Genomic DNA, 22,043 nt, shown 5'->3' with positions numbered 1-22,043 from the left:
TAACCTCAAAAGATAAGTGCTACTATTCTCATTTTATAGAGAATGAAACTGAAACTCATGAAGATTACGTATATTTCCCAAGTTTACATTGAAGATGGATGTGTCAGGGCTCCTTTCAGCTCTCTCAAACTAAAATTGCGATCAGTGGGTCTACCTCCTTTCAAAGTTAATAGAGCTTGAAGTTTAACTTGAAAGATTCCAACCACATGGACCTAAAAACTACGGGAGAAAAAGAGTCCAGTACTTCTTTCCGCTGTGTAACCAAAGGAATGCCACTTTCTTCATATTAAATAGGAGTAAGAAAAAAATCATCCCTCAAAAGATTGTTATAGAATTTGATTAAGAAATTCATTTAATGCACTTAATACACCATCACTGAGAAGCCCCCACCTTACTTCCTCTACCAGCCCAGGAATAATAAAAACTCATTCCTCATCATGGTGAAACATAAAAGTAGTTGTTTATTGTCTTAAGCTTTGCCACAGACTTCTCCCACAATGGACTAGAATTAGAGTTAGATAATTGGTTAGAAGGCATAAATGTTTTGGGGCCACAACATAGAAAATAATAAAACCAGAAGACACCAAAAATATAAGTCATATCATGATGATAGAACTTCCAACCACATGGCTTTAGAATTTCATTAGAAACTTCACCACAGGGGCGCCTGGGCGGCTCAGTGGGTTAAAGCCTCTGCCTTTGGCTTGGGAACCTGCTTCCTCCTCTCTCTCTCTCTCTGCCTCCTCCCTGCCTACTTGTGATCTCTCTCTGTCAAATAAATAAATACTTAAAAAAAAAAAGAAAGAAACTTCACCAGAGAATGTATCTCAAGTAATAATAGCTCAACTGTATTTTATAATTAGGATATATATTTTATATTTAATAACAGAGTTTTGTGTGCATATTTGAAAAGAGTATTTAGTTTATTAATTCATATGACAATTCTCCATTATAAACTGACTATACAAAGCAAATGACACAATTTCAGACAATAAGGAGATGAGTTTCTGAAATGGAAAACCTTGTTTTATTTATTCATAGTCTACCAGGTTCCAAAAAAGACAACATTGAAGCTATGTTATTCAAGCAAAATGACATAAATTATAACTGCTTATGACAACAAAAACTTCAATATTCAAATATTTCAAATAACTGTACATATTTGAATCTATATTTCTTTTGCTCAGGGATTAATTAAAATTTTACTCAGAACTAACTCCTCTGTTTTGCAACATTTGTCACAGACTATTTATCATGCTATTTTGGCTAAATTGTTTTTTATTCTCAAATAACAAAACCAAACACTTGTCTGCTTTTTTATTTGATAAGCAGTATCCTTTTTTTTTTTTAACAATACAAACTGCATTTTATGACAATGGAACTGTTAATGAAAATTCAATAAATATTTACTGATTTCCTACTGGAGCAAGATATTTTGCCAGGTCCTGAGGGGAAGAGGAAGATAAATAAGATTTGTTTTGTGACTAAGATTTTACCATATCATTTGTCTGAAATGCAGTTTCCACGATGAGGTGGAATGGAAAATTAGATTGAGAGGAAAGCTAGGGCCAGATTACGACAATTCTTCCATACTGTGATTAAATTTTGGATTTATCTATATCATCAGAAGATTTAGGATTAGACAGACGAGTTTGAATCTGCATATTTCTATCTGATTAACAATGAGATACTGATAAAGTCACTATCGGATACCCTCAGATAATATGTCATTTTAAGCTGTTGCTCAAAATGGGGGCAATACGGACTTCTTTTCGGTTATTTACAGCCATGCTTCTCCCACTTTCCTTTGGAACTTCCCACATTTCTACAAGTGTGAGATCCCTTCATCTATTCATTTTATTAACTCCTACTCTTCTTTTAGATGTCAACTAACACTTTGCATATTCAAAAAATTTATGCATGGCATACATCCACGATGGATCAGTTTCCCTTTTAAAAGTTTACAGCATTCTGTTTCCTCACTTGAAATTATGTTTCTATAATTTATTATATAACAGAGTCTGTAATAATGGCCGTGGGTGGAAGGAGCAGGGGGTTAAGGTGACTTTCTTTTAGCTTACATTCCCTTCCTTCCTTCGTAGATCAGGCATGATGAAAGTGTTTAATATCTTTTAAAAATATTTTATTTATTCATTTGAGAGAGACAGAGACAGAAGGTGCACAAGTGGGGGTTGGGGGGAAGCAGAGGAAGAGAGAGAAGCGGACTCACTCCTGAGCTGGGAGCTGGACATAAGGACTTGTGCTTTGGGCAGACTCAACCATCTGAGCCACCCAGGTTCCCCAAAAGTGTTTAATATTAAGAAGGTCCATCCTCCAGGGGCACATGGGTGGTTCAGTCAGTTAAGCATCCAACTCTTGATATCAGCTCAGGTTTTGATCTCAGGGTCATGAGTTCATGCCTCACTTAGGACTCCATGCTGGGTGGTGGGGGGGGTTACTTAAAAAAAGAATAAGAATAAATACATAAATAAAAAGAAGGCCCATCACCCAATTAATAGGATTATTGATTGTAAGATGACAAATCATTTATCCTTGTTAAGTTTATCACATATATAAGTTGATAAATTCAATATACATTTATTACATTCTTATTTTGTACCCAATTCTGTGAGAAAAAAATTAAAATGATATAATCCTCAAGGTTTTCTTAGCAATATGTATATACATATATAATAAATGAGAAATATTAAAGTATAATCAAATATCATATCTGTTTTGTGTTCCTGGCATATTATCAGCACTCAACAAAAAAACTGTTTAATTGACTGATGAATCCAAATGATGAATGTTAATACAAACTTAGATAAAAAAAAAAATCAATATGGACTAGAATACTTGGGAAGTTTTATAGGAAAGATGACTTTTAAGTGAGACCTGGAGATGGAGATAAAATTCAGCTCAGTGCCTTTCCATTCATTCATTCTTAGAGTAGTAATTGCACATAGTCGATACATAAAAAAATTCAGAAAATGAAGAACCAAAGAATTACCAGCATTTGAAGCCCTACTAGAAATGTATTTTGTTTTAACATAGTTTAGATTTAAAAATCTATGTTGAAGACTAAAGCTAATGAGAAATACATTGCTAATGAAAAGAAAAAATAAAATGATTATCAGATATAAATTAAATGATTCTGATCAATATAAAGTTAGATTAATTCTGTGAAATCTCTTCAGAAAGAATATTAACAAAATGATCATAAATCAGGTGTAATATAAACATTAGGAAGCTCATGGTATAATGAAACCTACCAAGAAGACAATATTTACTTAAAAATGCAAATTGTTGAGACAAATTCCTTGAGCTATAACAACATAAAATAACAATAATGGAATAATACTTTGTTTATAAAAAGTAATTGCCTTCAGAACTCCAAACCCATAATTGTGAACTCCACATTATAATTTTCAAACACCACAAATTAAATAAGTAAATCTCTTGGTCCCTGACATCTGGAATTTCTTTCCTTAGATATAAAATACAGCTTTTAGATTATCTCTATATAGGTAAAAACAAGAACAAAATTTAAAAGATTGAACAAACCATCAAAAATATATTTTCTCGGGGCGCCTGGGTGGCTCAGTAATTAAGTATCTGCTTTCAGCTCAGGTCATGATCCCAGGGTCCTGGGATCAAACCCCCTTATGGGCTCTCTGCTCAGCAGGGAGCCTGCTTCCTCCCCACACCACCGCCTGCCTGCCTCTCTGCCTACTTGTGATCTCTCTCTCTCTCTCTGTCAAATAAATAAATAAAAATCTTTAAAAAATATTTTTTCTCCCTTTTTTATCCTATGCGTTCTTAGAGAATATTTTTGTTCCATTTGGATAACATCTGAAAAGATAAAAGGTCAAAAGAAACTAATCTAGTAGTAGAGTTGAATCCTGAATCCACATTTTAGATTTAAAATCAACAAGGAAATATAATAATCTTTTTATATTTTGGAAGTGAACATATGAACTAACAGTTGGGAAGCATCTCAAATATTCTGAGGAGAAAGTAAGTTGAGGAACTGAGAAAACTATTTTCTATGATTATTAATCATAAAGTCTATGTTTAACATTCACATAAGTTCCCCTTTTGTTTTTAAATGCACTGAATTGGATACTGGTCAGGGGAAATGTGGGGGCAGGGTGGGAAATCTGATCATTCTTTCGAAACCAGCTTTCCCTATCAGTACTAGGTATCCTTTAAAAACACTATTTTCAGAAGTCCATGACATAAATCCCTTAAAATCAAGAAATCAAGTTTGCTAGATTAAAGGTAAGCCATTTCTCTGTATACTGATTACCCAATCTCTGGAATATCAAGGTGCAGAAGTAAATTTTAATAATACCAATAACCCCACAAATATTTAATCTTCAGCGTATACTACAAAAAAAGATCAAATTATCTGTAAGACTCATTTTATTCATGTGTCCTTCCTTCACTTATACAACTATAATCAAGGATTGAATGTTCTTAAATTTACTATAGGATATTTTACATAAAAGCTTTTCTTAAAAAAAAAAAAAACTTGTTTTGACAGGTGACAGATAAGTTGAATATTAAAGTGAATTTAATGTGATGATGTGACTCTTTTAATTGCTTTTAAATCACTGCAAAATTATTCTGGTTGGCTAATTTATAATCAACAACTTTTTGTTTACTTATCTTGTCACCTGACTTCTTGCAGCCTCCACAAATTTAGCTTGCTCCCTTCTTTTGTCATCACCTTCTGTATTACTGGTTTTCTCAGTAGCACCTCGGTTTTCTCATTTTCCTCCAACATTCTGATTGTGAAAAGTGTACAATGACCCATTCTACAGGAATTTCCCGCTACCATGAGAGATCCAGATACGCATAAACAAAGAGAGGCTGGCCAACTTAAACTATTTCTTTCCTAGACTCCTTCCCTAATCCTATTTTTAATGTTCTCCTGTGGAATTCTTCTAGACTTTTCTTATAATTCATCTATAACCAGTCCTGGCAAGATTAGATACCAGATCACCTTATTTATACTTTTAGCTGCCATTTTTCCATTTGCTTTTCTGTCACTTCTTGAGCCAGTTTGAAATATTTTTTTCCTTCGGGTTCTCCAAAATAACTCTCTAGGCCCAATTCAATTTGCTTCCAATAGTTTGGTTCTAGGCCTTCTAAATGAGGAAGCACTCTGTTTTATCTCAAAAATTATTTCCTAGAACTTTGTATTAATTTAACCTAGATTGGAAATCACTTCTTTCTCACCTCTGCCCCCATTTTGGAGGTCTCTCTAAATAACAGGATTTTATAAAAATCCCCATTAACCCGGACCATTGCCTTCGGACTATTAATTTACTGTAGCTCAATGATGGAAAATATGCAATCTGACAGATTTCTGCAACCATGTGCCAACCTATCACCTCTCTTTTTCTAGAACAACTTTATTGAGATATAATTCACATATTATAAAGTTTACCCATTTAAAAATACAATTCAATGGTTTTTAGTCTTTTCAAACTTGTACACTCATCACCACTTAATTTTATTGCTGAATAAGAAATTCCTAATCTTCCTCTCTCCCATGCCTTTTGCTCCCAGCCATAGGCAGACACTAATCTCTTTAGATCTGTCTCTGTAGGTTTGTCTATTCTGGACATTCACTTTGCTTTTTTCATGGAAAAACCCACCCCAGCAATCTCTTACAGCAGTGAATTGATCTTCCTCAGTCCTTGTTACAGACACAGAGTCCTCCATTGTGTGAATGAAACCTGGCTTATCCCCCCAGTCCCTACTAATAGACATTTACCCTGTTTCTACTCTTTCGCCTTTACAAAGAATTCCACTGAATGGACTTGCACATACATCATTTGGTCTTTTAGCCACTGCATCTATAGAAGCTATTCTTAGAAGTGGGCTAGTACACATGCAATTTTGCTCGGGAATGCCAGATTCCCCTCAATGGGGTTTGTGCTATTTTGCATTCCCATTAGCAGAGTGTGACAGCACCTGTTTTCCCCACAAGCCTTTCCAACAGAACATGTTCTAAATCTTGGGGTTTTGTCCATCCGTGAAAAAGAGTAACAGTGTGACTTTTTAGGTGAGTTCACCTAACATAAAATTAACCTTTGTAAAGTGTATAGTTTAATTCATTTGCATTGTACAACGACCACCTCCATCTAATTTCAAGATATTTCATCACCCCAAAGGAAAACTGTGTACCAGGCAAACTTCATTCGGCGGTCACCCTTCATTTCCTCTCCATAGCTCTTCTATGTAGGCCATTGATTTATTTGGAGCTGATTTTTGTATATGTTGTGAAATAAATGTACAACCTCACTTTATTGCTTGTAGATATCCAGTCATCCCATTATCTGTTACTGAGGAGATTAGTTTTTGCTCATTATATGGCCTTGGCAACTTGTCCAGCATCACAGGATTATAGATGGAGTTTATTTCAAGATTCCCAGTTCTATTCCATTGACTTCAATGTCTGTCATTATATCAATATTACACTATATTTGTACAGTATCTTTGTAGCAAATTTTGAAATCAGGAATTGTGAGAGTTCCAACTTTGTTCTTCTTTTTCAGGGTCATTTTGGTAAAGCTAGGTTCCTCACAATTCCATATGAATTTCAGGATCTACTTTTCTACATTCACACAATTGGCCACTGGGAATATTAGTATGGATTGTATGAAATCTATAGATAACTGGTTAGTTTTGACTTCTCAGTAATAATCCATGAACACAGAATGTCTTTCCATTTCATCTAAGTCTTTAATTTCTTTCAGCACTGTTTTACAGTTTTCAGTATATAATTTTTTTTGCATTAAGTTTATCTCTTCATTAAATTCATTCGAGGGCATTTGATGATTTTGAATACTATTATAAATAGATTTGCTCTCTTAGTTTCCTTTTTTAATAATCATTGCTGGTATATAAAAACTATTTTTATATTGATCTTCTATCCTAATGATTTGCTGAATTTATTATTTCTCATAATTTTGCTTTAGGTTTTGTCGGTTCGTAGGTTCTTTGTGATTTTTTTTTCTCCTTTCCAAGTAGGCTCTATGTTGGGCTTGAATTCACGACCCGGGGGTCAAGACCTGAGCTGAGATCAAGACTCATATGCTTAGCCAATTGAGCCACCCAGGTATCGCTTTGGGATTTTCAGTGTATAGAATCATGTCATCTGCAAATCGAGATAGGCCAGTTGAAATTTTACTAGTATTTTCAAATGACAGCAGAAGAAATATAATTACCTACATAGATGTAATAACTTGTTAAGTTTATCAAGCAAGATTTTGAAGAAAATGAATAGTTTCTGATCTTCAAAGATGAAGAGCTGTCTATACAAAATTTTCTTATTATTGCAAAACTCAGGTTGAAAGTAAGAAGATAAAGCCTTTTACTTATTTTGTAGCTAAGTAGTTCTTGCAGAACTCAATGATGTCACAGATAGCAAATACAAACTAAAAAAAAAAAAAAAAAGTAAAGAAAAGTGCACACACAAATACACAACCATCTGAAGGCAGGCAGATTCTGAAGATAAGTCAATATTCGAAAGTAGGAAGTGGCACAGATATATTTACAAATTTTTCCAGCTTTCAGCCTGAGGGCTGACGGAAGTCAGTGCCTTGGGTAGGGCATAAAACACTAACAGAAAACCCACAGTCTTCATGTCATGAAGAATCAGAAGCAGAATGTAAGACATCTGTATCTGCCAGAAAATGAGGTTTGAATCCTTAAAAAAAAAAAAAGAGAAACACTAGTGGGGAACCCCATATGTTGTTCACAAATTCTTCCTAACAGCATTCATAGTATACAGCATTCAATTCAATATTACAAAAACCAGGAAAATCTGACTCACATTTAAAAAGACAATGAAAGGTGACCTACATTAATATCACCTTCATGTAATGAAGAAACACATGTATTAGATTAAATATATATTCATGATGCAAACTCTTAAAAACATAATAGAAACAAACTTTTTCCACCTGATAAAGAACTTCTATAGGGTCACACTCCTAACCTACTTAGTGGTAAACATGGGCCAATTACTCCTAGGATCAGGACAACAAGAAAGTCTGCTCTTACCACTACAACATTTCTGAAGGTAATACCTACTACAAGAAGATATGAAAAAGAATAAATTTCATGAAGATTAGAAGGTGAGAAATTAAATTTTATTTTCAGATGACAAGATTCTTCATATAGATAATCCTAAAGAAACTACAAAAATGATAGAACTAATGAAATAATTTAGCAAGATCTCTGGATAATAGGATAACTTATAAACCATTTTCATATGCCAGCATTTCAATATTGGGTATTTTTTTTTTTAATTTCACTTACAGCAACATAAGACACTAAATTCTTAGAAATGTATTTAATCAATATAAAAGGCCTCTAAAAGAGGTCATTAAGACTTTAACATAAACCTGACAGAGACTACATGTGTTCATTTTATCACTACTTTCAAAACTGTTCATAGATGTAATAAATGTGTTTCATAGGAAGAATAAAGCACTTACAGAGTATTCCTAACATATATAAGTCATTTTGAAATTAAATCCATTTAAATATTATTGTGAATTAATATTTCATAAAGATAACAGTAGCACCTTAGTAGGCTCAAAAGCATGGACCTATACTACAACGTTACTTAAATCTGCAAACTTTCACATTAAGATAGAATTTATTCCTTACTTACAAATGAGTCAGATCATGTCACTTTCCTCCTCAAAATGTTCTTATGGATTTATATTCAATTTAGATTAAAATATAAAATTTTATATGGCCAACATGATCTGCTCCATGTCTTCATGATGTGTCCCAGGCCATAGTTTCCCTCCATGTACTTCTCTAGCTTTACTGATGTTCCTTAAAAATAACAAGTATGTTTACCCTCATGTACCCTTATTTTCTCAAATTGAAAGTCTCTTCCCATAGGTTATCAACCCGTTTTCAGATCTCTGCTCAAATATCACTCCCGCTGAGACACTTGCTTTGATATTTCTCTTAAAATGGCATCATCTCAAACTCTATTACCTGAACAACTCCAACTTTTCTATAAATCAATGACCCTGTCAATACATTCTATATTTATATTATATATTTAACATGTATTTCACATGTTATATATGCATTTTCAAATTATGTGCCTTCCCTAACAGAACACAAACTAAGTTCCACTAAGTTCCATGGGGACATATTTATTGTTTCTTTGTCTCTGTAACTCTCCAGCTTAAGACTGTGCCTTCTAAATGGTTGCTATCAATAAAGTCATAAAGACTGAAGTAAGGACAGTTTGTGTCTCTTTCTAAAGACTCCCTAGTTAAGCTCCTCTCCTTAGATAGGTTTAAGTCATCACTCTCAGGTAATTCTAAAGCATAAAAGAGTAACTAACACTCATCCCTGTGAAATATCTAGCTGTTTATGTGCTATTTGGCCTAGACTGTCTACTTTCACAGGATCGCTTTCATGACTCTCAATAGTTTCACCCTTGTGCACATTCACTCACACACACACAATTTTTCACAACGTAGCATTAGAGTTTTATGATGTGTTCAGACAGTGACAAACAGCACTTTTCCCAAGAGAGAGGTAATTTCTTTATATTAACATTAGGAGTTATTTCTGGCCAGATTTACTAACTGTGTACTTTTAAATTTAAAAATATTCCCTTTGCTATTGGTATCGTGTGATTACAGGAGACTGCCAATGGTTATCATCATAACATATCCAACTCCATCTATTTTTCTGAGTAGTTTCATAATTTAGTTAGCTTTTATTGCATTTCATCACATTCTGCATTACTGCATAAATTCCTTAAGGCATTTCACACATTAATAGTTATTTCATCCCAAATTTTAATCTTGAATATCACTTTAAGTTCCTGTGAAAATGCAATCCATCTGTATATTGACATGATTTTGACAGAAAACAAGTAGTTGCCAAACATGCTGTAGAATTCCATTCAGTGCCAATTTGGTTTTGGCAAAATTAATGGAAAATAGAGCACTAATGAACCCTTTGCCTAGAATAATATTTGATATTTATATAGCTTCTCTCATCAAAAGATATCAAACATGCAATAAGTGAAAATCTTGTTAACCTACAAAAAAAATCCCTGCGAGAAAATAGAGGTCATGCATTTATACTCCAATTTCATGCACTTTCCATTCTACGTTTTCAGGGACAGAGGTAGGGTTTTTAAATAATGACACATCCAAAAGTGGAAAGGAAGCTGTCCCTTATCCACAGAAAAATTATTTAAACCAGATTTGCTCAAACACTGAATTCAAATTAAATTTTGATAGGGTTCTTTAGAGCATTCCACATATGAAGACAGATGTGAATGATTATGTAATTCTTTGAAATGTGTTGTAAATTGATTAAATCTAATATTTGTCAGGAAGTATTTTGTTACACATTTTGCAGTCAAGTACACTATGGTTCCTTCACTGTATCTCAAATAATATATTTTTATGAGTGGCAATGTTATTAGTTCATTCATTCATTCTTTTAAACATTTCAGAAATAAAAACTCTGGGTCAAAAATTAATCTTGGAATTTCAACTCCTCTGCCCCTGTGGCCTCCTCAGTTGCCAAATACTGGCTTCCCCTCCCTCCTACCTGAAGTCAGAACCCAGTGCTTCCCCTATCTCTCTTGCACCCCACACCCAGTGTTTCCTGTATTAAGCCATTCACAATGTGTGGTCCACAGACCAGCAGCATCAGTATTAACTGGATACTTATTAGAAAAACAAAAATTCAGCCCTACACCAGACCCTCTGAATCAGAAGCTCTGAGAGTTGAGCCCAGAAATCAGTATTTTCAACGGTAATACTGATGCATTTTAATGTTTGAAAGTCACTGTTTTATATAATTTCCTTTTTTTTTTTTAAGATTTTTATTTATTTGACATAGTAAGAGAGGGAACACAAGCAGGGGAGTAGGAGAGGGAGAAGCAGGCCTCCCGCCCAGCAGGCACCATGATTCGGGGCTCCACCCCAGGACCCCGGGATCATGTCCTGAGCTGAAGGTAGTCTCCTAAGTTAACCTGAGCTACCCAGGCGCCCCTATTTTATATAATTTCCTTTACCATGCTCTGAAAGTCTTAAGTTAGAGGCTTAGATTCGTATTTTTCAAAATAAATGGTATTTATAGCATTCTATCCGCTCCAGTCTTATTTCTGAAATGTGTCTAGGTATTATTTAATTGCCTAATTGATATTTTTCAAGTGATTCTACACTCTAACTTGGGAACCTATCGATATTCCCAAGAGAAGAGAGAAATTAAATCATCCCTTAATTTAGAAAAAAAAAAAACAAGATTTTTTAGAATGTGTGACCATACAGTATCTTTATAATCCTCACTTTAATCTTCATTACTGAAACATTTATATGTATATATATATATATATATATCAAATCAAACTGTTGACACTGTAAATTAAGAATGTCATATGTCAGTTATACTTCATTAAAGTTTAAAAAGATACAAATGTCACCTTATGACTCAGCAAATGTTTAAAAACTCAAATAAAAAGCACCTAGAGGGGCGCTTGGGTGGCTCAGAGGTTAAAGCCTCTGCCTTCAGCTCAGGTCATGATCCCAGGGTCTGGGATTGGCCCCATATCAGGCTCTCTGCTTGGCAGGGAGCCTCTTCCCTCTCTCTCTGCCTGCTTGTGATCTCTGTCTGTCAAATAAATAAATAAATAAATCTTTAAAAAAAAAAAAAAAAGGCACCTAGAATCAGTAATAGCTAATAGAAATGGTAACAAGACCATTAAAAAGAAAGAGAAGAAATAACCTTTGAGGCAGATAACCTTACCTTATGCTGCTATTTGAGCAGCACATTTTACAGAATTACAAAAAATAAATAATAAACTTTTCAAAGTTTTTAGTCATAATGAGCATCAGTTTCCTTACCTGTAGAACAGGAAGAAATAGTATCCACTTTGAACATTTGCACCGAAAATGAAAAACTATAGTACAGCCAACAGCTAACATCTTCCTCATCTTCCTTTTAGTGAAAAGCTAAAAGCATTTCCTCTAAGAAAAGGAACAAGACAAACATGCTCACTCTCACCACCCAGAGAGCGTCATACTAACTGATTTAAAACTATATTACAAAGCTATAGTAAGTCTCTTATAAATGGTTTTGGTTAAACCAGTCACATGCTTAAGAATGAAACTTGACCACTATCTTATACCAAACAAAAAAACTTAGTCAAAATGGATTAAGGACTTGAATATAAGACCTGAAACCATAGAAATACTAAAAGAAAGCATGGGCAAATTCTTCTTGACATTCTTCTTGACACCTAACAAAAGCAAAAATTAACAAATGGAACTACATTGAACTAAAAATTCTGCAGAGCAAAAAAAAAAAAAAAAAAAAAAAAAAATTTAATTTTTTTTTTAAATCATCTGCAAAATGAAAAGACAACCTACAGAACCAGAGAAAATATTTACAAATATCATGTCTAATAACGGGTTGATAGCCAAAATATGTAAGAACACATACAACACAATAGCAAATTTAAAAATTTGTTTAAATTTAATTAAAAAATAAACAGAGGATTTGAGTGAACATTTATCCAAGGACATGGATGGCTAACAGGTACATGAAAAGATGTTTAACATCATGAATCATCAGAAAAATGCAAATCAAAACCAAAATGGGATATTATCTCATACCTGTTAGAATGGCTATTACCAAAAAGTCAAGAGATAACAAATTCTGAAGAGAATATGGAGAAAAGGGAACCCTTTATGCACTGTTGGTAGGAATGTAAACTGGCACAGCCATTATACAATATATATTGGAACAGTATGGAGATTCCTCAAAAAAATAAAAATAGAGCTACCATATGATTGAGCAATTCCATTTCCGGATATGTACCTCAAGAAAACGAAAAAACTAACTCAAAAAGATATCTGCAACCTAATGTTCATTGTGGTATTATTTATAATAGCTGAGATACGGAAGCAATCTTAAGTGTCCACTGACAGTTGAATAGGTAAAGACAATGTGATACACACACACACACACACACACAAATGGAATACTATTCATTAATAAAAAATAGAATGAAACCTTGCCATTTGCAAAAACGTGGATGAAACTTGAGGGTGTTAACGATAAGTGAATTAAGTCAGAGAAAACAAATACTCTATGATCTCACTTGTATGTAGAATCTAAATTGTGGACTTGTAAAACCACACTCTACAACTTTTTGTGCATTCATCTATGCAAGTTAAGATTTTTTCTTATTTCCCTAAACCCCACCTAGAAATAAAAATTTAAGGAAAAGCTAAATAATGCCTGAGGTGTAAATTTTTATTTGAAAAAATGCTTGAATTTTGAACCAGATTTTAGTTAATGGTAAAAAAGCAACAAAAGATGAAATTTGTTTTTTAGTATGGCTCCTCCTGAGAAAATACTGACTGATAAATAACAATCCATGTAATATCATCTCTAGGCAAAAACAAAGATTTAGGCAAGTTACCTGGGGTTATTTGCCTAACTATAGGCAATCACCTTTTCCCACAATTTCCTTAGGGATGTTCTGTTTTATGCTCTTTGGCTTTCAGTTGTTTATCATCTGAATAAATATCCACATAAACCTTAAAAATAAGCATGCTTACTCTATCAGTGCACCTTTAAACATACTGAATGTTGGTGATTATTAGCAATTAAAGAAATGGGTAACTTGCTCATGAAAACCAAGTGCAATTTTATCTCCATTATCAGTGTGTGGTTTGGAGAAGTACCATTTTAATAGAAATATCAGGACAGAAATAAGCAGGCCAACAACCTAGCACCTTGTTACTCTCGACATTCCTTACATGCTATCAAGAATACCCCAATATACCTTCTCTCTGTTCTTATCCTTATTAAAAAATCTTATTTGTGACTAAGGATATTTACCTATGGGGACAGTGGAAGGGTTTTTTTTTTTTTTTTTGGTTTTTTTGTTGTTGTTGTTTTAGATTTTATTTATTTGACAGAGAGAGACAGACAGTGAGAGAGAGAACAGAAGCAGGGGCAGTGGGAGAGGGAGAAGCAGGCTCCCACAGAGCAGGGAGCCTGACTTGGGACTCCATCCCAAGACCCTGGAATCAGGACTTCGAGCTGAAGGCAGATATTTAACAACTGAGCCACCAACCCATGGTGAAACATTCTTAAGCTTACTCATTGGGCTATAGATCTTTCTCAGGATCTCCCTGCATAAAACTAAGTTATACTGTTTTACAAATACTAGTAATATATACCCCCCTGTAATTTTAGAATATTTCCCTCATTCCTCTTATGCCTGACACCTGTCCAGATTTCATATTACCAAAAATTCTCTTCTCTTATCAAATACGATTTTTAATATTTTGACAGTTTTCAGAGCCTCTTTTTTTTTATTTTTCCAATTTTATGTTGCTAATGTTACAACCTTTATTGATTTTATTACCACTGGTCGATGTTTTTAAAAGTCCATCATTAATTTTGCACCATTATTCTTTCCTGGGTTATTTGAAGTAGAACCAGTTATAACAATGGTGTGTGATTAAAAGGTATTTTCCAAAAATGCATTCTTGCCTCACTTTTTAAAGATATTACTGTTTTGGGTTTTTTATTGTTTTTTAAAGATTTATTTATTTTAGAGAGGGAAGGGCAGAGGGAGAGGGAAAGAATCTCAAGCAGACTCCCCACAGAGCATAGAGCCTGACACAGGGCTCTACCTCACCACCCTGAGATCATGACCTTGGGATGACGACATGAGCCAAAACCAAGAGTTGGGATTCTCAACCAATTGAGCCACACAGGACCTCTGTATTGTATTTAAAAACAAAAACAAAACAAAAAACAAAAAACAAAAAAACTGATTTAAGTGATAAAATTTAGAGTGTCACCTCCTTCATAAGCAAGATTTTATGATCTTAGCTTTTGATACAACTCTTGTAGCATTTTTTTCTTAACTTTGAGTCTTCTTTTGAGACACCCTCCACAGACTTGTAGGTGGTTGTTATGAAGAATTACTGAAACAACAGTTAACACATACAAACTACCACAAAATGCCAGTGGGAAATGACTAATGCATTTTTCATTCCAACATCTAAGGTTTGCCTGTGGAAACTGCTCCAAATTTTTTTTTTTTTCTGGGGCAGGGGCTTCTCAAGGTATGGTGTCCCTATGATAATGGCAAACACCCAGGACAGCAAGGGAAATAGGCCAAGCACATTTAAAGGCTCTGTGTGAAATGCCTCAAAGCAAGTCACATGGCCAAGCTCAAAGTCAAGAGATAAGGAAGTATAATCTTCCCATGGAGGGGGCAGTTTTGGGGGCTAAGCAATATTTGCTGCAAAAATAATCTACTATGCCAGTAAAGTGTTTATAAAGCCTTTTCAAAAGTTAAAAGTCTAAAGAAGTAAAATAGTAACCAATACGACATTAGTGCTTCAGTGAGAAAGACATATTGATTTATTTTCCCATAAAAATGTAATTACATATGGAGATTAGAATCAATTTTTAAATTGCATTTTGGGTTAACTGGATTTGAAGACTGGCCTGAAACCAAACCACCATGAATAGCATTATTTATATGTCCCAGTCATAAAAGTTCAACCTATCAACGCTTTCAGGGGGTTGGGTAGTAATTTGGGGATAGACTACATATGCTGCTGCCATACTTTTTCATAATTCCCACAGAATACCTACAATTGTAATTTTGATTGTTGTGGTGGAAGCTTAGAGTAAAACTAACTTATTCAGATGTCCATTTTCAGAAGATGTGCATAAAAACAGAGCCCAAAGCACATACCACCTGATATAGTAATAGAAATTTAGCTCAGAGTATCCTGTTTACCCTCTTCTGTTAGATTTGTGTGTCTAACATTAATTATATGGTCAGCTTTTAAAATTACATTCATTTATTTATGTTACATAATAGAATTTAACAAAATAAACAATGGTTAACTATAACCTTCAAAAGACAAACAAAAGCTAAAATAAGGTATGCAATTTTATACTTCTAGTAAAGCCAGTAGATTTGTATTCATCTCACTATTTTCTCCGAGGCTTCCAAGTGATCCAACAGTACACTTTTCAAAAAACAACTAGGCAGTATTATGAGAAATACACATAGACAGTGGACATACACACAGAATACACCTATTACAAGCTATTGAAACTGCCTTGATATTTAATCAGACCCTAGTGTCTACATGAACTAATTTCTTAGGAATTCCATTTACCTAGAGTAACATTAAGATAAAAATTTTAAATATGCAGAAATCTTAGAAAACCTAATTAAAATGTCTTTTTCTCTTTTATTTCATTGAAGTATATTTCATTTACAACATTATATTAGTTTCAGGTATATTACATAATGATCTGATATTTGTAAATATTGCAAAAAGACCATCACCACAACAATTCTTGTTAACATCTGTTATCTATTTAAACATATGACTAGTCTTTTCAGAATCTCTAATAGAAGTAGGAAGTGTATCATGCTTAGCGAAATAAGTCAAGCAGAGAAAGACAACTATCATATGATCTCCCTGATATGAGGAAGTGGTGATGCAACATGGGGGCTTAAGTGGGTAGAAGAAGAATCAATTAAACAAGATGGAATTGGGAGGGAGACAAACCATAAGTGACTCTTAATTTCACAAAACAAACTGAGGGTTGCTGGGGGGAGGTGGATTGGGAGAAGGGGGTGGGTTTATGGACATTGGGGAGGGTATGTTCTTTGGTGAGTGCTGTGAAGTGTGTAAACCTGGTGATTCACAGACCTGTACCCCTGGGGATAAAAATATATGTTTATAAAAAATAAAAAATTAAAAAAAAAAAAAAGATATTGCCTTGCAAGTGAAAACAAAATCCCAATTGCTGACTAGACGTTTATAAATCTAGGTAAGGAAAATTCCATGCTGTTTAATCTAGACCTTTCAGGTCCATGTCACGGCAGTATTTTCCTATAAATGAACAGTTGTATAAGTGGAACACAGGAGTCTTAAATATGGACAATACACGAAATGTACTTCATTTTTCTCATGACTCCAACTCTCATCTTCTGGTATACGAGATTCACAGTATACCAAATACAGGATGTAACAAGGACCAACAAAGATTATAGATAGCTTTCAGTTAATTGGTAATAGAAGTTCTGGCCTTTGATCTGCATCAAGGATCTGTTTTTATCTTTGTCAGTCTTGATAGTCCATGAAATCTAAACTCCTGCGATTGTTGCTGATTTGTCTCTAATGTAGATTTCATTTCTGTTTTCTTGATATAGAAGTACTAAGTAGGGGAAGGAGAGAGGGATGGATTCTTAGGGACTGATTCAGGGTTTTCATTGCCCTACAGTGCCTTTGTGTGAATATTTATGTACTGTACATCTACTCTGAACAGAAGAAATACATCCTGGAATGTTTCACATCCCTCTTGCTCAAAATACACTTACTTTAAAGTGATATCATGGGGATAATTTGCTGCCAAATACCTCCTTACTTTAAAATAAAAATGTACATGTCACACAAAAACATATAAGCACATGGTGAAACTATCCCTTGGCAGTTTCTAAACAATATGCTTGCACTCTTATTCACATGCATTGAGTAGGAATGGGAACAAAATATTTACCCATTAATATAAATGGTAAACATGCTGATATTTAAAAGACCTGGTGTATTACAAAAAATAAACATGACATAATATTTTAACTTTTTGGAACTTCAGCTTCATATGTCTGTTGTTCATACTTGGGCAGCATTTATCTTGCAGACTAAGATACAGAATCTAGAGAAGGGATGGTACATTTCTTAGGATTAGGTTTGTGAGATTCATTTGAAAATCTCAGAAAATGAAATTTAAAAATGTCTCAAGACAGAGTTTCTATGTCACATAAACGAATTATAGAGGCTACTGGCTCTGGGCCAGTGATTTCAAATTCTTGAGAGAGAATTTCTTGGGTTGCCCTTACATCTTACTAGTGATAATTTAGTACATGGTCAGATACAGTGCTGAGGGAACCTAGGAAATACAGTATTGATTCTGTGCAGCAAAACAAAGACTTATGAAAGATGTACTTAAGATACTTTAAAGAACAGAAAGATACAATCAAATCTACCGGGGGTCAGCTTTGAGAGAAGTGAACAACTAAAACACAGTAAATTAAATAAACTAAAAGAAAAAACAAAAAAACCACTTTGTTGATTAAAGAAATTTATTTGGATACCATTAGACAATAACATGTTCTAAGCACTGTGGTTCCTAAGTACACACACACACATACACACACACACACACACACACACACACACACAGACTGACTTCACAAGACTTACACGTTAGCAGATAAAGACAGTCTTTTGTTTTGTTTTGGTATATTGGAGTGGGTAGACTGATTTGTTATAATTGAGGAATCATACTTTCTCCTAAGAAGCTTGAGATTCAAGTTATAAAGTAATATGTCCTTCCTATCCTATATCTTCTACCCTATATCCTATACCCTGGGCCATATCCAACTCCACATTTCTGTTTTGTTACTAGTGTTATCTTCTCTCTGTTTCACATATTTATGTATTTATGTCTCTAATTTGTAGAGAAACAAAATACCAGTTATTTTCTCTGCAAGTTGATCTATACCTTCCTTCATTTCTAAAAAAAACAAAAACAAAAAACAAATTTAAAAAACCTCCAGGAAACCTGGGATTTTAATGTCCTAATTCTCCTCTTTCCTTTTACCAATGGATAGGATATGTGCACAGTGTTATCTGCCCCCATCCCCGAAATCTACTTCCACACTTAATCCTGGGGTTTGTTGGATTTATTCAACTAACTGCAGTCAGTATTTTCTCTTCTGTGTGTTTATTCAATTTCAAGAATATTAAGCACCAATATTACATTATTTTTCACTAATTTTGAAACTTTGGGGAGTCCACTATTATCTTGCACTTTAATTACACTTAAAAATAGAGATAGCTCAGAAAAGCGGCTTTATGACAACATAACGACAAAATACAAGGGTGCTTCAAAGAGTCAAATAGGTTAAAGTATTTAAGATGTTGTACCTCTTTACCCCATCACTTGTTTAACTAACACACGTGATGTAAAACATGTTCTGCCTGATATTCTGATAGGAAATACTTGTGTCAAAATAATTGGTGAGGATGCCTTTAGCAGAAAAAGAGAAAAAAGGATTTTTTGTCTAGAAAGTACTATAGCTTCCCAAGATCTAGAAATAGGATTATTACACATGTATGGGCATGTGTGTGTTTATACCCATATTCTCACACTCAATACAAAATTTGTGAATATACTCATGACAAAAGTAAGTATAAGAGAAGATAGAATTAAATTTCTATCAATTAACTGTAGGCAGATCCATTATATATTAAGTTTTTGTTGATGCATTGTTAATAAAGTTGTAGATTTGTTTATAAAGTATGATTATATTTGTATGAAAAAAATTGAAATCCATGTGTGTACATATTAGTATACATATGTGTAAACAATGAGAATTTGGTAAAAGTATGAAAGAATAAAAATGAATTTCTTTAACATTTATTAATCATTAAGAGTACTCCTTGAGGGGGGCGCCTGGGTGGCTCAGTGGGTTAAGCCGCTGCCTTCGGCTCAGGTCATGATCTCGGGGTCCTGGGATCGAGTTCCGCATTGGGCTATCTGCTCGGCAGGGAGCTCAGGGGATTAAGCTGCTGCCTTCGGCTCAGGTCATGATCTCAGGGTCCTGAGATCGAGTCCTGCAATGGGCTCTCTGCTCAGCGGGGAGCCTGCTTCCCTCTCTCTCTCTCTGCCTGCCTCTCTGCCTACTTTTGATCTCTATCTGTCAAATAAATAAATAAAATCTTTAAAAAAAAAAGAGTACCCCTTGAAAAATTTTAGAGTGTTGTTATTTATGAATTACATTCTTTGCTATTTGATGCCCTGTAAGAAAAACAAGTAAAAATGTAGTATATTCAATTAGTATTCAACTTCTTTTTGTTTGCAAAAATGAAAAGATTCAGAGGCATAAATATTTGGACTCTGGTTTATATTGGGATTAAAGATGTTTAAACATATTTTTCAGATTTCCAATTTCACAAAATATTTTGTACTCAGTTTGTTCCTTCTTGTTTTCGAATTTAGCTTTCTAAACTTGGCAATATTTTTAGAGGAATATTAATTTGTATAAAATTTAGATTTTATAAAATAAGTCACCCATTCACCACAAGTAATATTATGCCATGCATTTTAAATTCTAGAATTTCAGTTGGCTGAAATCTTATTATGCCAAGATCATACTACAATCAAGCTTATTTCTGAGTCTGTAATGTGGCCCTTTAATTATAACATGCAACATGAAGATACTGATCCCTAAAATTCTTAGAGATATATTACCAAGTTTTAAATTGCTACTTCAATTAGAGCAGAAAGAGCTTACTTTCTGCCAGTTATGTTAATATGTGCCTATAAGAAACTCTATTAACTGGCTTAGCATTTTAAACATATTCCAGTGATGACTTAGCCTTCTGGTAGACTGGTGCAGGCATCTGCCCAGATGGCCTACTCCTTAATGAAGGACTACTTTCCACAGCCGCGGGCAATAAGTAGACAGCTCAGTATTGTGACCTTATACACACACCTCCAAGATGTTCCCTCTCTGTAATGCAGCTTCTGTGGGACGTCTCAATGTATAGCTTTGCCTTTGATCTTCCCATCTTATTGGTGAGTCTCCCCGTATATGTATAAATAATCGCATTTCAACCAAATTCAGTTTAAGGATCTGCATATCTTTCAAACAAGGAAGATCTACATGAAAACGGCTTTGAGGCATTTCTGTTTACATTACTCATTTCATTAATGACTTCATTCACCCACAACCTACCTTCACAGGATTCACCAAGATTTTTTTCAGCAATGCCACTGAAGTATCATCAGCATAAACATTATCAACTTAAAGTGTACAACTTGTTTTGACATATATCTTATATATCGTACATATATATTTAATACTTATGTTACCAATATCACCATACGATGAGAACTTTTTAGGTTAACTCAACAACTTTCAAGTATACAATTCAGTGTTAACTATGGCCAGCACTCTGTATATTAGAGCCCGGAAACTTACTCATAATGGTGAAGTTTGTACTCTTGGGCCACCTTCACTTCTTTTTTTCTATTCCTTCCCCTCCCCCCATTCCACCCCAACCACCACCCACCAATCTTCTGTTTCTGAGTTTTCTTCAGATCCCACATACATGTGAGATCAAACAATATTTATCAAACAAGATTTGTTTTTCTGTCTGAAAATATTGTTTTTAATTTGTATGTTTTAGATTTTTATACTGAAATAGTCATAGTATTTTGTGCCACTCCCTGCCCCTGAATAATCAATAATCCTCAAGGAATGCCTGAGGGCACTTACAGGGGCTGAGGTAAAGCCCACACAAGCATTTCCCCTCTGGGAGTCAGGCTTGTGGCCAGACCTCGCTTGTGTTTCTTTTTTCTTTCTTTACCGCTCTTGTGTTTCTTTTTTCTTTCTTTCTTTCTACCGCTCTTGTGTTTCTTTTTTCTTTCTTTCTTTCTTTTTTTTTTCTTTTTTTTTTTTTTTTTTAGATCTTGTTTATTTAACAAAGAGCACGAGCAGACAGAGTGGGCAGCCAGAGAGATGGGAGAAGCCGGCTTTCAGCTGAGCAGGGCTCAATCCCAGGATGCTGAGATCAGGACCTCAACCAAAGGCAAACCCTTCACCGACTGATCCACCCAGACGCCCCACGCTATCGTGTTTCTTATTATGACTGCAAGACCCAGCTCAGCGACAACGGTCAGGACACTTTCAGAAAAAACAAGGTTTATTACTCACAGGTTCCGAAGGATTCTCGGCACTCCGCGAGGTCGCAGGTAGGGCCGAAGAGCATGCGTCTCGGTTCTGCTTCTGTGGGGGTGGGGGATGGGCGCCTGCGGCGTCCGTTTCCCGGGCTTTCAGTTTATTGGTGACTTTCAAACAGGGGCGGGAAAATCGAAGCGCGGGAATTAATGCTCCGGAAGGG

The 22,043-nt window shown here is 34.5% G+C and overlaps 1 long non-coding RNA gene across 2 annotated transcripts in view; it reads right to left on the bottom strand.

Annotated features, from left to right (window-relative positions):
• LOC131839224 (uncharacterized) overlaps positions 1-22,043 on the bottom strand; it is a 97,951-nt gene that overhangs the window by 57,838 nt on the left and 18,070 nt on the right. Inside the window, exon 3 of one of the 2 annotated variants that reach the window (XR_009356869.1) lies at positions 11,919-12,041. The exons of the other annotated variant lie outside the window; for it this stretch is intronic. This is a non-coding gene — a long non-coding RNA (uncharacterized LOC131839224). The remainder of the gene's footprint in view (positions 1-11,918; positions 12,042-22,043) is intronic. 2 annotated transcript variants of the gene reach the window in all.

The sequence above is a fragment of the Mustela lutreola genome, chromosome 8 (genome assembly GCF_030435805.1).
Source record: "Mustela lutreola isolate mMusLut2 chromosome 8, mMusLut2.pri, whole genome shotgun sequence".
In the NCBI taxonomy this organism is placed as follows: Eukaryota; Metazoa; Chordata; class Mammalia; order Carnivora; family Mustelidae; genus Mustela; species Mustela lutreola.
This window is presented reverse-complemented; position numbering and strand designations above follow the sequence as displayed.